Source organism: Bufo gargarizans, chromosome 8, assembly GCF_014858855.1.
Source record: "Bufo gargarizans isolate SCDJY-AF-19 chromosome 8, ASM1485885v1, whole genome shotgun sequence".
NCBI lineage: Eukaryota > Metazoa > Chordata > Amphibia > Anura > Bufonidae > Bufo > Bufo gargarizans.
The window spans coordinates 1,891,852-1,906,760 of record NC_058087.1 but is presented as its reverse complement, the minus strand read 5'-3'; positions in this window follow the sequence as shown (position 1 = coordinate 1,906,760).

Sequence of the window (14,909 nt, the reverse complement as noted above, 5' to 3'; positions counted from 1 at the left end):
GGGTGGGCAGCTGCTGTAGAGGTGGAAACGTAGGCAGAAATGAGGGGGCCCAAATCATTGTCCAGAAGGACTTCTGCAGGTAAGGTATCCATTATGCCAACTTTTACTACACCTGATTCGGCTCCCCAGTCTAGGTAAATGCGGGTAGTAGGCAGGCGAAATACAGTCCTCCAGCCACTCGAACAGCTACTGTTTGGTCTGTACGCTTATGGGCTGGAACCAAGTGCCCCTGTACCAGTGTAATGGTAGCCCCAGTATCCCGGAATCCTTGGGCGACTTGTCCGTCGAGTTTGACCTCTTGTCGGTGCTGCTGTCTAGTATCCCCGGAATCGGCATGAATGGGATTGACCTCGTACAAAACCCCCAGATATTCCTCAGGGTGAGTGTCCATGTCCATGCAGTGTTTAGCCGGAGTACGGGATGCAGCAGGGGTTGAAACGGGGTGAATTGTTCCAGGAAGATGGGGGGGCCAAAAGGGCAATTGGCCACTAGGTGTCCTGGTTCGTGGCATCGGTGACATTTCACCTTAGAAAACTCTGAACTATTCCTGGAAGGACCAGCAAAACGAGTGGGAGCGGGCGGAACAGGGGCCCTAAACTCCCGTCGTGGAGCAGGTCTGGATACAATAGGGACCCGGGCATCGGCTCAAGGATTAAGTCGGGATAACGCTGGGTCCAGTCGCCTGGAATCTGCATACTCATCGGCCAGGCGGGCCGCTCCTATGAGGGTGTGGGGACGTCGGTCTCTTACCCAGTTGCTTAAGTCCGGCTGTAGCTTATCGAAGAAATGCTCAAGAGAAAAAGTTGTAGCACCTCCTTGGCAGATACAGCCTGGCATCCATTAATCCAATGGGTAGCGGTGCGGTGCAATTTGTTAGCCCATTCCATGTGGGTGTCACATCACCGTTTTTTGGTATCTCGGAATTTCCGACGGTAGGCCTCAGGAGTTAGCTCATACCGTTTAATTAAGGTGTCTTTGACAAGGTGGTATTGTTTTACCTCGTCCTCTGGGATGGCCCGGAAGGCTTTTGCTGCTCTCCCGGATAGCAGGCTGGATATAATGGTAACCCATTCCTCTGGGGGTACCTGGTAAAGTACACACTGCCTTTCAAAGTCCGCCAAATAGCTGTCGATCTCCTCCTCTGCCTCCCGGAACTGTTTAAATGCAGCAAACGGTACCTTCCGCTTTTCTGTGATGGCAGGAGTAAGGGTGACTAGGGGTGGCTCTGGAGGTCGCTGGGCAATAATTTGTTGCAGCTCGTATTCCCTCTGTTCTCGAGCTTCCGCTGCTACCTGGGCAAAAATCTGTGCAATCCGTTCCTCCCAGATGGGGTAGGGGTCTCAGCCATGGCAAAATTCCGATCCAGCTGCTGTAACTACGCAATCAGCTCCCTCTTAGGTCGGTTGCTGGCACTCCCTCCACAGCTTTCCAGTAGATCCTTGAGGGTCGTCCTTAGTTGCTCATATCGGCTTTCCATTCGACCTGCACGCCTCTTGGGGTAGAAGGACCATTCCACGGCTGCCACCAAATGTAACGGTATCAACCGTTGGCGACGTCCTTCCCCCCTGGTCAGCTGTTCCCGAGACTTACAAGCCGAGTTGCGATTTCTAGTAGCTATGCAGCTCTTACAAGAGCTAGTAGTTATATAGCTGTTCCCTACGAGACGAGGCTGCGAGTTGAGGGTAAGAAGAACAACCTTTATTGGTGCCACCCTTGGCCTTATATACAAGTCTCCATGGAAGGGGCCCTCCCCCGTGGACCTGATTGAGAACTGCGTGACATCCACACAGACCAATGGAAATAATCACACAATCCAGGACAGTCCCACACAATGTCTCCCCTCTGCCTGGGAGATAGTCAGGTTAGACACTGTAGGTAACCTAATTATCTCCAGACAGGAAAACCATTGTGAATAAAGACCCCCCATACAGGATGTACAATGTCTCCCCCTGACTGGGAGATAATCAGGTTAGACACTGTAGCAACCTAATTATCTCCAGACAGGAAAACCATTGTGAATAAAGACCCCCCATACAGGATGTACAATGTCTCCCCCTGACTGGGAGATAATCAGGTTAGACACTGTAGTAACCTAATCATCTCCAGACAGTAAAACCACATTTTCTTTTTATACATTAAAAAGTACCCCAAAATCCACAATATTCCAACAGACAAACAGAGGGCTTCTGTTACACCTTGATTCCCAAACTCTTGAGCATCCACAGTCACAACTGTCAAACATCTGTATGTGGGTAAGTAACTGGCTCAATGATAGAAAACAGAGGGTGGTTATTAAGGGTACACACTCAGATTGGGTCACTGTCACTAGTGGGGTACATCAGGGGTCAGTATTGGGCCCTATTCTCTTCAATATATTTATTAATGATCTTGTAGAAGGCTTGCACAGTAAAGTATACATTTTCGCAGATGACACAAAACTGTGTAAAGTAATTTACACTGAAGAGGACAGTATACTGTATACATACTACAGAGGACAGTATACTGTATATATACTACAGAGGACAGTATACTGTATATATATACTACAGAGGACAGTATACTACTACAGAGGGATCTGTATAGATTGGAGGCTTGGGCAAATAAGTGGCAGATGAGGTTTAACACTGACAAATGTAAAGTTATGCACATTGGAAGGAATAATGCAAGTCACCCGTACATACTAAATGGTAAAACACTCGGTAACACTGACAGGGAAAAGGATCTAGGAATTTTAATAAACAGCAAACTAAGCTGCAAAATCCAGTGTCAGGCAGCTGCTGCCAAAGCCAATAAGATAATGGGTTGCATCAGAAGGGGCATAGATACCCGTGATAAGAACATAGTCCTACCACTTTACACATCACTAGTCAGACCACACATGGAGGACTGTGTACAGTTCTGGGCTCCTGTAAACAAGGCAGACATAGCAGAGCTAGAGAAGGTCCAGAGGAGGGCAACTAAAGTAATAACTGGAATGGGGCAACTACAGTACCCTGAAAGATTATCAAAATTAGGGTTATTCACTTTAGAAAAAAGACGACTGAGAGGAGATCTAATTAATATGTATAAATATATCAGGAGTCAGTACAAAGATCTCTCCCATCAGCTATTTATCCCCAGGACTGTGACTGTGACGAGGGGACATCCTCTGCGTCTGGAGGAAAGAAGGTTTGTACACAAACATAGAAAAGGATTCTTTACTGTAAGAGCAGTGAGATTATGGAACTCTCTGTGTCACGGATGGTGTAACAGAAAACAAGAAGTTACAAATAAGGATCCGACTGGCTTGATCCGAAACTAAGAAACAAAAAGGTGACCCCTATTTAAGCCCTGAAACTCTCCCCGTCTTCTCAGCCCATGCAAAGATCTCTATGACAGAAAATTGCATGCCCTCATTCCTCGACTGTATGACACCTGAACACCCTATAATAGTGAGGGGACACGACCACCGGCTCCCTACACTTAATACGGAGGGAGTCAGGGTCACCTAGGATCAGGAAAACACAAATAAATGAACAGACTTATCTGTAGAAGCATCAGTTGCAGTTTGCAGCATCAGCACACTCCAGGAAGTTGTATAAACCGCAAGGTGAGGCAGTATGGGGAGGAGATATATAGGGAGGCAATCACTGCTAATAGATGACAGCTGGGAGAGGGAGGAGAGATGTCAAAACGAAAGCAAAACAAAAGAAGATCATACAGGAGGTACTGAAGAACGTCTATCAGAACTTCTCAAAGATCTGGTGGTGACACTCTGCCTGAGGAGGTGGTGATGGTGAGTACAATAAAGGAATCCAAGAGGGGCCTGGATGTATTTCTGGAGTGTAATAATATTACAGCCTATAGCTACTACAGAGGGGTCGTTGATCCAGGGAGTTATTCTGATTGCCTGCTTCTACCTCACAGGTTTTTTTTTTTTGCCTTCCTCTGGATCAACTTGCAGGATGACAGGCCGAACTGGATGGACAAATGTCTTTTTTCGGCCTTATGTACTATGTTACTATGTCTGTTTGAGAAGACCACCCTTCCGTTTTTAGGCTATATCATATGCGACCACGGTGTACAGATGGACCCAGAAAAGCTATCTGCCATCTTGAATTGGCCCCAAACCACCGTCCTGTGGGCCATACAGCGCAGTCTGGGGTTTGCTAACTATTACAGGCAGTTCATTCCTCATTTCTCTATTTGCACCTATCTCTGCCCTGACAAGGAAAGGAATGAATCCCAAGATATGGACTTCCGAGGCTAAATCCACTTTTCAAACCCTCAAACAGGCATCCACTTAAGCCCCAGCTCTCCATCATCCTAATGTGTCTAAACAGTTCTTCCTGGAGGTGGACGCTTCCTACATTGGAGCTGGAGCTGTTCTTGCAATGAAAAATTCCACAGGCCAAATTGTCCCTTGTGGCTATTTCTCAAAGGCCTTCTCTAATGTTGAACGCAACTACTCCATTGGAGGCAGGGAGTTGTTGGCCATCAAGTTAGCCTTGGAAGAAAGGTATCATTTTCTGGAGGGTGCCATTCATCCCATCATTATTTATACAGATCATAAAAACTTCACATATCTCCAATCAGCTCAGAGACCGTCACCAGGCACGTTGGTCCTTGTTTTTTGCTAATTTACTTTTCAGTTGCATTTCTGTCCTGCAGACAAGAACGTGAAAGCAGATGCCTTATCTAGATCCTTTGACTCCTCAGAGCAGAAGGAACATCCTCAACATATTATAGACCCGGAATAAAAAAGGAATGTTTCAATAGCGCTTCTTTCCTTATTGCCCCTGATATGGCAGCGGTATAGCAGTAGGACCGCACGCAACTACTGCATGGAACAACGCACTTGAAAAAATATATCAAAGTTACCGCACACTTATCTACCTGATTTAGCATATGCTTTTGCCCGGTTTAGAAAATTTAGCCACAGTAATGCGTTGATTTCAATTTGCACAAGTTTGTATTTACCTTGTTACTGACATAAGTCTTTGTCCGTATCTCTTCCTACCGATGGATACAAAATTCCCGCTCTAACGGAGTCAGGTGTCTTGTACTAACAACTCCCGCCCTAGCCGGTGGTGTAGAGCTGTATAGAAAGGAGTTTGCGGCTTGCGCTCACACGGAGCGGCTAGTGACGTCACTTCTGCAGCTAAGGGTAGTTGCAGGTGCCAAAAATCTTCCAACGCATTTCGGACAGTACGCTGTCCTTCCTCAGGGAGAATCACATTGCTCTTTATGTGCGCTCGCTCTAAGGTATTACTTATTTAACTCCTTGTTATCCACACCCTGTTGTGATGTATCTCAAAAGTCAGGCTGCTTTATATATGCATTCTTATGTTATTCAAATCCAAACAATTCTATCTCAGTATTCAAGCCGCTGGGTATTAGGGAATTCATATTAAATATCCATTTTGTTTCCACTTTATTATTATTATTATTATTTATTATTAAAGCACCATTCATTCCCTGGCGCTGTACATATGATAAGCGGTGCACATACATAATACAGACAATTGCACTAATCATAAACAAGACGAGTTACAAACTGGTACAGAAGGAGAGAGGGCCCTGCCCGTGAGGCTTACAATATACATGGTATGGGAGAAGGACACAGTAGGTGCGGGTGAAGTTGGTCATGGCGGTATAGAGGCAGCAGGGTCACTGGTTGTCGGCTTGTCTGAAGAGGTGGTTTTCAGGTTTCTTTTGAAGGATTCCACTGTAGTTGAGAGTCTGATATGTTGGGGTAGCGAGTTCCAGAGTATGGGGGATGCACGGGAGAAATCTTGGAGTCGATTGTGGGAAGAGGCGATAAGAGGAGAGGAGAGAAGGAGGTCTTGTGAGGATCGGATAGTGCGTGTGGGGGTGTATCGGGAAAGTAGCTCAGAGATGTAGGGAGGGGACAGGTTATGGACGGCCTTGTATGTATTTGTTAGTACTTTGAAGCTTTAGACATCTCTTTAATAAAGTCACCACCCCTTTTGTTCTTCTTCACTATTTCTATTCCGCAGAACGTTGATCCACTGAAGCTTCCTTCATGCTTTTCTTTATAGTGGCCACTTAGTATAGTGGTAACTTAAATTGACTTGTACTGTTTAACAGCATTTTATATGTATGTTGTGATATATATCCTGTCCATTTGCACTGTATTTGCGAGGTTCTGTGGAAAGGGTTAATGAATACTTAGAGACTTTTGGGACTTTGAATGACAAGCTAGTCATTTTCCACAGCTGCCATGGGGTTTAAAGAAGAGTATCTTTTGGAGGGGAAAAAACACACTCGTTTACACCAAAACCAGACAGACTGACCTCAGGAATGTCTGGTTTAGCTCTGTTATGTCTAAAAACCTGTTTGTGTCTGGAAAAACTGCTCTGTCATTGCCATTGAGTATCATTGAAGCTCTAATGTCTATGACAGACAGGGGGTTTCACAATGTATCTGTTTGTGTTGAGATTATCCACTCAACCTCTCCCGCTACAAGGTTCTAGTTCAGATAGAAACTGTGTATAAAGAGAGCAGTCGGAGCCCCTAGCATTCTGCGGTTAGGGACCAATGCTTTGAGTGGAAGACTGTGCCAGTCTACATGAGTGACCGGAAGGAGACACTGAGATAGGGACGCTGAGCAATAGGCCATGGGTCACCAGCCCTCTGACCAAAGAGCCACTCGGACTACTGAGCTATAGACCATGGGCCTCCAGAATTTGACCAGGGTACCAGCCTTCTGAGATAGAGAAGGACAGCTATCAAACCCTTCTTTTGCCAGAGAGGAGACTAAAGAAGCCACCGTATGCCTCGCCTGTATCGTTTTTCACCTGAATTCCTCCAGTAAATAAGCACAGTGGTTTACTGCAGACCCTGACTCTCTGGACTTTTTTCCCGTTAGGGTACACCATACCTTACCATCCCTTTCGGAGAGCAGTAACATGTAGTGACGCCTTGACGGTGTCCGGGGGACCCAGCATGGTGTTGGGGCCCACCCCAAACACGACCACTGCATGTTCCCTTAGGTAGATGGAAGAAAATTGTACTCTAGGGTTATGAGTCCAGGTTGGTAGGACACCCTGGGGTGCAGAGAACATTGCAGTTCATTTCTAGATACAACTGGTGGCCATCCCTGCACAAAAATGTTCAAGATTATGTATCTGCCTGCCCACACTGTGCCCAGAACAAGTCCTTCTTACCTGTACCAGATGCCCCATGGCAACACATTGGAATGGATTTTGTTACCGATCTTCTTTCCTCATCTGGCTGCACCCTGATCTGGGTAGTGGTTGATTGCTTCTCTGAGATGACACATTTTGTCTTTTTAACTTATGCTGTTTAACTGGCCCACTTATTTATTAAGCACATTTTAAGTTTGCACAGCCTTCCTGACCACATTGGGGGTTATTTATTAAGACTGGCGTTTTAGTCTTAATATTGACCGCCTAAGTTATGTAGAGGTGCCGGCCTCTACATTAAACTTCAGCGCATCCACTGCCGGTCTAAATCTATACCAGCTCCCTTGCTGGCGTAGATTTAGAACATTTTTTATGCCTAAAACAGGCGTAGAAGATTGTGGCGCAAATCATCTTTGCACCGCAATCTGTAACAGATATACTGGTGTATATCAGTTCATAAATGGCCCTCTTTGTTTCTGATAGAAGAGTACAATTCACTTCTAAATTCTGGAGGTCCCTCTGGAAGTTGCTACAAGTAAAATTGGATTTCTCCTCTGCTTATCATTCACAGACTATCGGGCAGGTACAAATAATTAACCAGGATCTGCAGGACTATCTACGCTTCTTTGTTTCTGCCAAGAAAAACAACTGGGTATCTTTGCTCTCACAGGCTGAATTCTGCCATAACAATCACTCCAGTGAATCTACTGACAAGTCTCCTTTCTTTATTAATATTTCTACAACATTTGTTGTTTATGGTCAACATTAGAGATGTCGCGAACATAACATTTTCTGTTCGCGAACACGAATTTCCGCAAATGTTCACGAACCGCCATAGACTTCAACAGGCAGTCGAATTTTAAAACCCACAGGGACTCTTTCTGGCCACAATAGTGATGGAAAAGTTGTTTCAAGGAGACTAACACCTGGACTGTGGCATGCCAGAGGGGGATCCATGGGAAAACTCCCATGGAAAATTACGTAGTTGACGCAGAGTCGGGTTTTAATCCATAAAGGGCATAAATCACCTAACATTCCTAAATTGTTTGGAATAACGTGCTTTAAAACATCAGGTATGATGTTGTATCGATCAGGTAGTGTAAGGGTTACGCCCGCTTCACAGTGACAGACCAAACTCTGACAGACCAAACTCCCCGTTTAACACACCGCAAACAGTCCATTTGCACAACCGCAAACTCCCCATTTGCACAAGGTTGGATACCAAGCTAGCCATGTCCCGTTCCTTGTCCTCACTGACGTCATTTAAAGTCTCTTCCTCCACCCAGCCATGTACAACACCAAGGGTCCCCCGAAAGATGACAACAAGCCCCCTGAGACGCCTGCTGTGGTTGGTCTTCCACCTCCTCAAAGCCACCTTCCTCCTCTGACTCCTCTTCTTCAGAGTCCTCTCTCTGCGTTGCCGTAGGTTCAGCAATCGACGACGATAAGGCAGCTTCTGCCTCTTCATGCTCATCTACGGCCTGATCCAGCACTCTTCGCAGGGCACGCTCAAGAAAAAACGCATATGGGATGAGGTTGATGATTTTGCCTTGGTTTTGACTGACCAGGTTTGTCACCTCCGCAAAAGGACGCATGAGCCTACAGCCATTGTGCATGAGCGTTCAGTAACGCGGCCAAAAAATGCCCAGCTCCGCAGAGGCTGTCCTCTCTTTTTTAAATTAAAAAAATCTGTTCTTACCAGTTTAATCTCTGTTTTGTCCCCTATCAGGGGCCGGTGTATGGAATAGATTTTTGGAACCGAGAGATGGAAAAAGATGCTTGGTCGGTCCTCTTACTTCCAATTTGGGGCACTGCGTGTATGGCTTGCAATGTACTGTGCCACCAGATATGAGTGGTGTGTTAAGTAGTACTATTCCTATCAGTTTAATCCCTGTTACGTCCCCTATCAGGGGACGTGTATGGAATAGATTTTAGGAACCGGGAGATGGAAAAAGATGCTTGGTCGGTCCTCCTACTACCAATTTAAGGCACTGCGCGTGCGCCGTGTAATGTACTGTGCCACCAGATATGAGTGGTGTGTTAAGTAGTACTATTCCTATCAGTTTAATCCCTGTTACGTCCCCTATTATTATTATTATAAGGTGTGTTAAGTAGTACTATTCCTATCAGTTTAATCCCTGTTACGTCCCCTATCAGGGGCCGGTCTATGGAATAGATTTTAGGAACCGGGAGATGGAAAAAGATGCTTGGTTGGTCCTCCTTCCAATTTGGGGCACTGCGCGTGCAATGTTCTGTGCCACCAGATATGAGTGGTGTGTTAAGTAGTACTATTCCTGTCAGTTTAATTCCTGTTACGTCCCCTATCAGGGGACGTGTATGGAATAGATTTTGGGAATCGGGAGATGGAAAAAGATGCTTGGTTGGTCCTGCTACTTCCAATATGGGGCACTGCGCGTGCGCCGTGCAATGTACTGTGCCACCAGATATGAGTGGTGTGTTAAGTAGTACTATTCCTATCAGTTTAATCCCTGTTACGTCCCCTATCAGGGGCCGGTGTATGGAATAGATTTTCGGAACCGGGAGATGGAATAAGATGCTTGGTCGGTCCTCTTACTTCCAATTTGGGGCACTGCGCGTACGCCTTGCAATGTACTGTGCCACCAGATATGAGTGGTGTGTTAAGTAGTACTATTCCTATCAGTTTAATCCCTGTTACATCCCCTATCAGGGGACGTGTATGGAATAGATATTAGACAACCGCAAAGAGTTGTCAATAGTTGACACACTCATGACATACATTGTATTCCTCTATGCGTCAATCTTGGTGTAGTGATGACTCTGCTCGTGCGCACGTTTGGGAGATTGCAGGCGATGGGGTTTTTTCAAAGCCTATGGTCGTGCTGAGGTAGTTCAGTGACAGTTAAGTGACCCAGAAAACAATGATTCTGCAGTGTGGGCCCATTGTTGGCCTAGTAGGCTTTAATGATCACCTTAGATGATCACAAAATTAATGTTTTTTCTATGCAAAATTATCCAGCCGATCGCTTTTGGTCTGTTCACAATGAAGCAACGACCTTATCATCTGGGGTGTGCCAACATTGCCAACACACTCATAGAGGTGGTCGCTTGATTGTGATACGCAAGCCCCTTCACCACAACAAGGTAATGATCACGAAGGGGAATTGACACATGTATGTGCCTTTTTCTTTTGTTTGGTTTTTGCAGCCACAGTGCAGCACCAGAGGCCAGAAAAATTAGGCATGTACACATGCCTGAAAAATTTGGTATTGTTGCAGCCGCTGCTGTAGCAGTGGCCAGAAAAATTGATGTTTTCCAGGCAGAAAGTGCCCTAAAACATTGCGGCTTGAACCCTAGTTGGTGGCGGATAAGTCACGCAAGTCATCCGGCATTCAGAGATAAAATGCAGCAGCGTGTGGACCATTTTTAGCCCAAGGCAGCTCATCTCATCAGGCCTTTTTTAGTCGAATGTATCGCCCACTGTCAGTCCCTTCGGGATCCATCCCTCATTCATCTTAATAAAGGTGAGGCAATCTAGACTTTTTTGACCGCGGCGACTTCTCTTCTCAGTGACAATACCTCCTGCTGCACTGAAGGTCCTTTCTGACAGGACACTTGAAGCGGGGGAGGCCAGAAGTTCTATCGCAGGCCACAGGTCAAGCCTGCACACCCAGTAGTCAAGGGGTTCATCGCTCCTCAGAGTGTCGAAATCTGCAGTTAAGGCGAGGTAGTCTGCTACGTCGTTCTCTGAGGGTGGACCCCGAAGGGCTGTGGCGATGCGTAGGACTTAAAAAGCTCTGCATGTCCTCCATCAACAACACGTAATGTAAAGCGTTCTGTCCTTGCCGCCGTGGTTGTGGTAGGAGGAGGATTACTTTAACCTCTTCCCCTGTAAGATTCCCGTTGTGCTGTGACATTACCCTTATACGCTGTGTAAAGCATACTTTTTAATTTATTTTGGAACTGCTGCATCCTTTCCGACTTCCGGTAATTCGGTAACATTTCAGGCACTTTCTGCTTATACCGGGGGTCTAGTAGCGTGGCCACCCAGTACAGGTCATTCTCCTTCAGCCTTTTTATACGAGGGTCCCTTAACACGCACGACAGCATGAAAGACCCCATTTGCACAAGGTTGGATGTCGAGCTCCTCATGTCCCGTTCCTCGTCCTCACTGATCTCACTGAAGGTCTGTTCTTCCCCCCAGCCACGTACAACACCACGGGTACCAGATAGGTGACAATGAGCACCCTGGGATGCCTGCTGTAGTTGGTCTTCCTCCTCCTCAAAGCCACATTCCTCCTCTGACTCCTCTTCCTCAGACTCCTCTTCCAGCGTTGCCGCAGGTCCAGCAAGTGATGCTGATAAGGCTGTTTCTGGTGGTGATGGTGACCACAACTCTTCCTCTTCACGCTCATCTACGGCCTGATCCAGCACTCTTCGCAGGGCATGCTCCAGGAAGAAAACAAATGGGATGATGTCGCTGATGGTGCCTTCGGTGTGACTGACTAGGTTTGTCACCTCCTCAAAAGGACGCATGAGCCTACAGGCATTGCGCATGAGCGTCCAGTAAAGTGGGAAAAAAATTCCCAGCTCCGCAGAGGCTGTCCTAGCACCCCGGTCATACAAATACTCGTTGACGGCTCTTTCTTGTTGGAGCAGGCAGTCCAACATTAGGCGTGCTGAATTCCAACGTGTCGGGCTGTTGCAAATCAAGCGCCTCACTGGCATGTTGTTTCGCCGTGTAGGAACGCCTGAAATGGCCACACACCTTCCTGGCCTGTTTGAGGACGACCTGTAAGCCTGGGTACGTATGCACAAAGCAAAGTACGATCAGATTACACACATGTGCCATGCACGGCACATGTGTCAACTTGCCCAAATTCAATGCCGCCAACAAATTGCTTCTGTTGTCACACATCACTTTGCCGATCTCCAGTTGGTGCGGAGTCAGCCACTGATCCACCTGTGCGTTCAGGGCGGACAGGAGTGCTGGTCCGGTGTGACTCTCTGCTTTCAGGCAAGTCAGCCCCATAACGGCGTGACACTGTCGTATCCGGGATGTGGAATAGCCCCTGGGGAGCTGGGGGTGTGCAGTTGATGTGAAGCAAGACGCAGCAGCAGAAGAGGACTCAGCCGAGGAGGTTAGCGAAGAGGATGGAGTAGGAGTAGTTGAGGAGCTGGCAGCAGGCCTGCCTGCAAGTCGTGGTGGTGTCACCAACTCCTCAGCAGAGCCACGCAGTCCATGCTTGGCAGCCGTCAGCAGGTTTACCCAATGCGCAGTGTAGGTGATATACCTGCCCTGACCGTGCTTTGCAGACCAGGTATCATTTTTCAGATGGACCCTTGCCCCAACACTGTGTGCCAGACATGCCATGACTTCCTTTTGCACAATAGAGTACAGGTTGGGGATTGCCTTTTGTGAAAAGAAAAATTTCGGCCGGGTACCTTCCACTGCGGTGTCCCAATAGCTACAAATTTTTTGAAGGCCTCAGACTCCACCAGCTTGTATGGTAAAAGCTGTCGGGCTAAGAGTTCCGACAAGCCAGCTGTCAGACGCCGGGCAAGGGGGTGACTCTGTGACATTGGCTTCTTATGCTCAAACATGTCCTTGACAGACACCTGACTGTGGGCAGATGAGCAGGAACTGCTCAGGGCGAGAGGCGGAGTGGCGGGTGGTTGAAAGGGGGCAAGGAGGACAGCAGTGGTTGACGTGGCTGAAGATGCTGGACCAGGAGGAGGATGGTGGCTTTGAGTTTGTGTTCTGCTTGTACTCATGTGTTGATCCCATAGGCGTTTGTGATGTGCGATCATGTGCCTTCGCAAAGCAGTTGTACCTAGGTGGGTGTTGGATTTCCCACGACTCAGTTTCTTTTGGCACAGGTTGCAAATGGCATCGCTGTTGTCAGAGGCAGACACACAAAAAAAATGCCACACTGCTGAGCTTTGCAATGACGCATTCTGGTGGTGGCAACAGCATGCGTTGATTGGCGTGCTGTCTGGCTGACCACGGGTGCCGATACATGCTGTCATCATCAACCGCTTCACTTGTATCTGACAACTCAGCAAAGGAAGCAGCAGCGGGTACAACATCATCATCATCATCACACTGTACGTCCATGTGTGTAATGCTGCCTGACTGAGACATATCCCTGTTATCTACATCCTCTTGCAATAATGGTTGTGCATCACTCATTTCTTCCAGCTGATGTGTAAATAACTCCTCTGACAGATCAAGTGAAGCAGCTGTGGTGCTAGTATTGGTGGTGGCGGCAGGCAGGTGAGTGGTAAGGTGAGAGGTGCCTGAAGCGGAGCTGGAGGAGGATGGTGCGTCAAGGTTCAGAGCGGAAGCTGTAGAAGATTGGGTGTCCTGTATTAGCCAGTCAACTATGTCCTCAGAACTTTTCGAGTTCAGGGTACGTGGCCTCTGAACACTGGGCATTATTCTAGGGCCAAAGGGAATCACAGCACCACGACCACGACGGCCCCTGCGGGGTGGCCTGCCTCTGCCTGTCATTGTTTTTTAGATTAGTTTAGTTGTACTATGCGTGCAAGGTACTGTGAAACCAGATATGAGTTGCACTGGTGACACTCTGTGCTTGCAGGGCCTGAAACACACACGCTTGCAGGCAACTGACTGCTATTCTATTACAGTCAAAAAAGTGTTGTTTTTTTTTAAATGCAAGCTACTGTGACACCAGATATGAGTGGTGGCACTGGGCAAGTGGGCACAGTATACGCTGTGAGCCTGACACACACTGGCAACTAGGCAATTAGATTACACAGGAAAGAAAAAAAAAAAGCAAACTGATGTACTAGCCCTAAAAAGTGCTTTTTGGGGTGCTGTCAGGACGCTGTCCTTACAGCAGAGATCAGATGAGTCTTTCAGGACTGGAGTGGACACAGAACAATGCCCTAACTATCGATTTCCCAATTAAATCAGCAGCAGCAGCAGCACTGTCCCTCCTCTCACTAAGAATGCAGCTTCCGAATGAATCTAAAATGGATGCTGTCCAGGAGGTGGGAGGGTCTGCTGCTGATTGGCTGGAATGTGTCTGCTGACTGTGAGGTACAGGGTCAAAGTTTACTCAATTATGATGTATAGGGGGCGGACCGAACATCGCATATGTTCGCCCGCCGCGGCGAATGCGAACAAGCTATGTTTGCCTGGAACTGTTCGCCGGCGAATAGTTTGGGACATCTCTAGTCAACATCCTTGGGTACCTGAACCTTATCAGCTGTCTACTGATGTCCCAGCTGCGGCTGCCACAGCCAGGGACTTCTTCCAGATCTGGCAGGAGACCAAGGTTTCTTTCTCGGTCCTCGATAGCCATGCAGAAAAAGGCGGATAAGAGATCCCCCACAATTTTCACCCAGTTGCAAGGTCTGGTTGTCATCAAAATATTTTCGCCTCTCAAGATGCCATCTTACAAATTTGCTCCTCAAATTTTGGGACCTTTCAACCCTGTACAGGTCCTTCTCAAAAAATTAGCATATTGTGATAAAGTTCATTATTTTCTGTAATGTGCTGATAAACATTAGACTTTCATATATTTTAGATTCATTACACACAACTGAAGTAGTTCAAGCCTTTTATTGTTTTAATATTGATGATTTTGGCATACAGCTCATGAAAACCCAAAATTCCTATCATGAAAAGGTTCTCTAAACGAGCTATTAACCTAATCATCTGAATCAACTAATTAACTCTAACACCTGCAAAAGATTCCTGAGGCTTTTAAAAACTCCCAGCCGGGTTCATTACTCAAAACCGCAATCATGGGT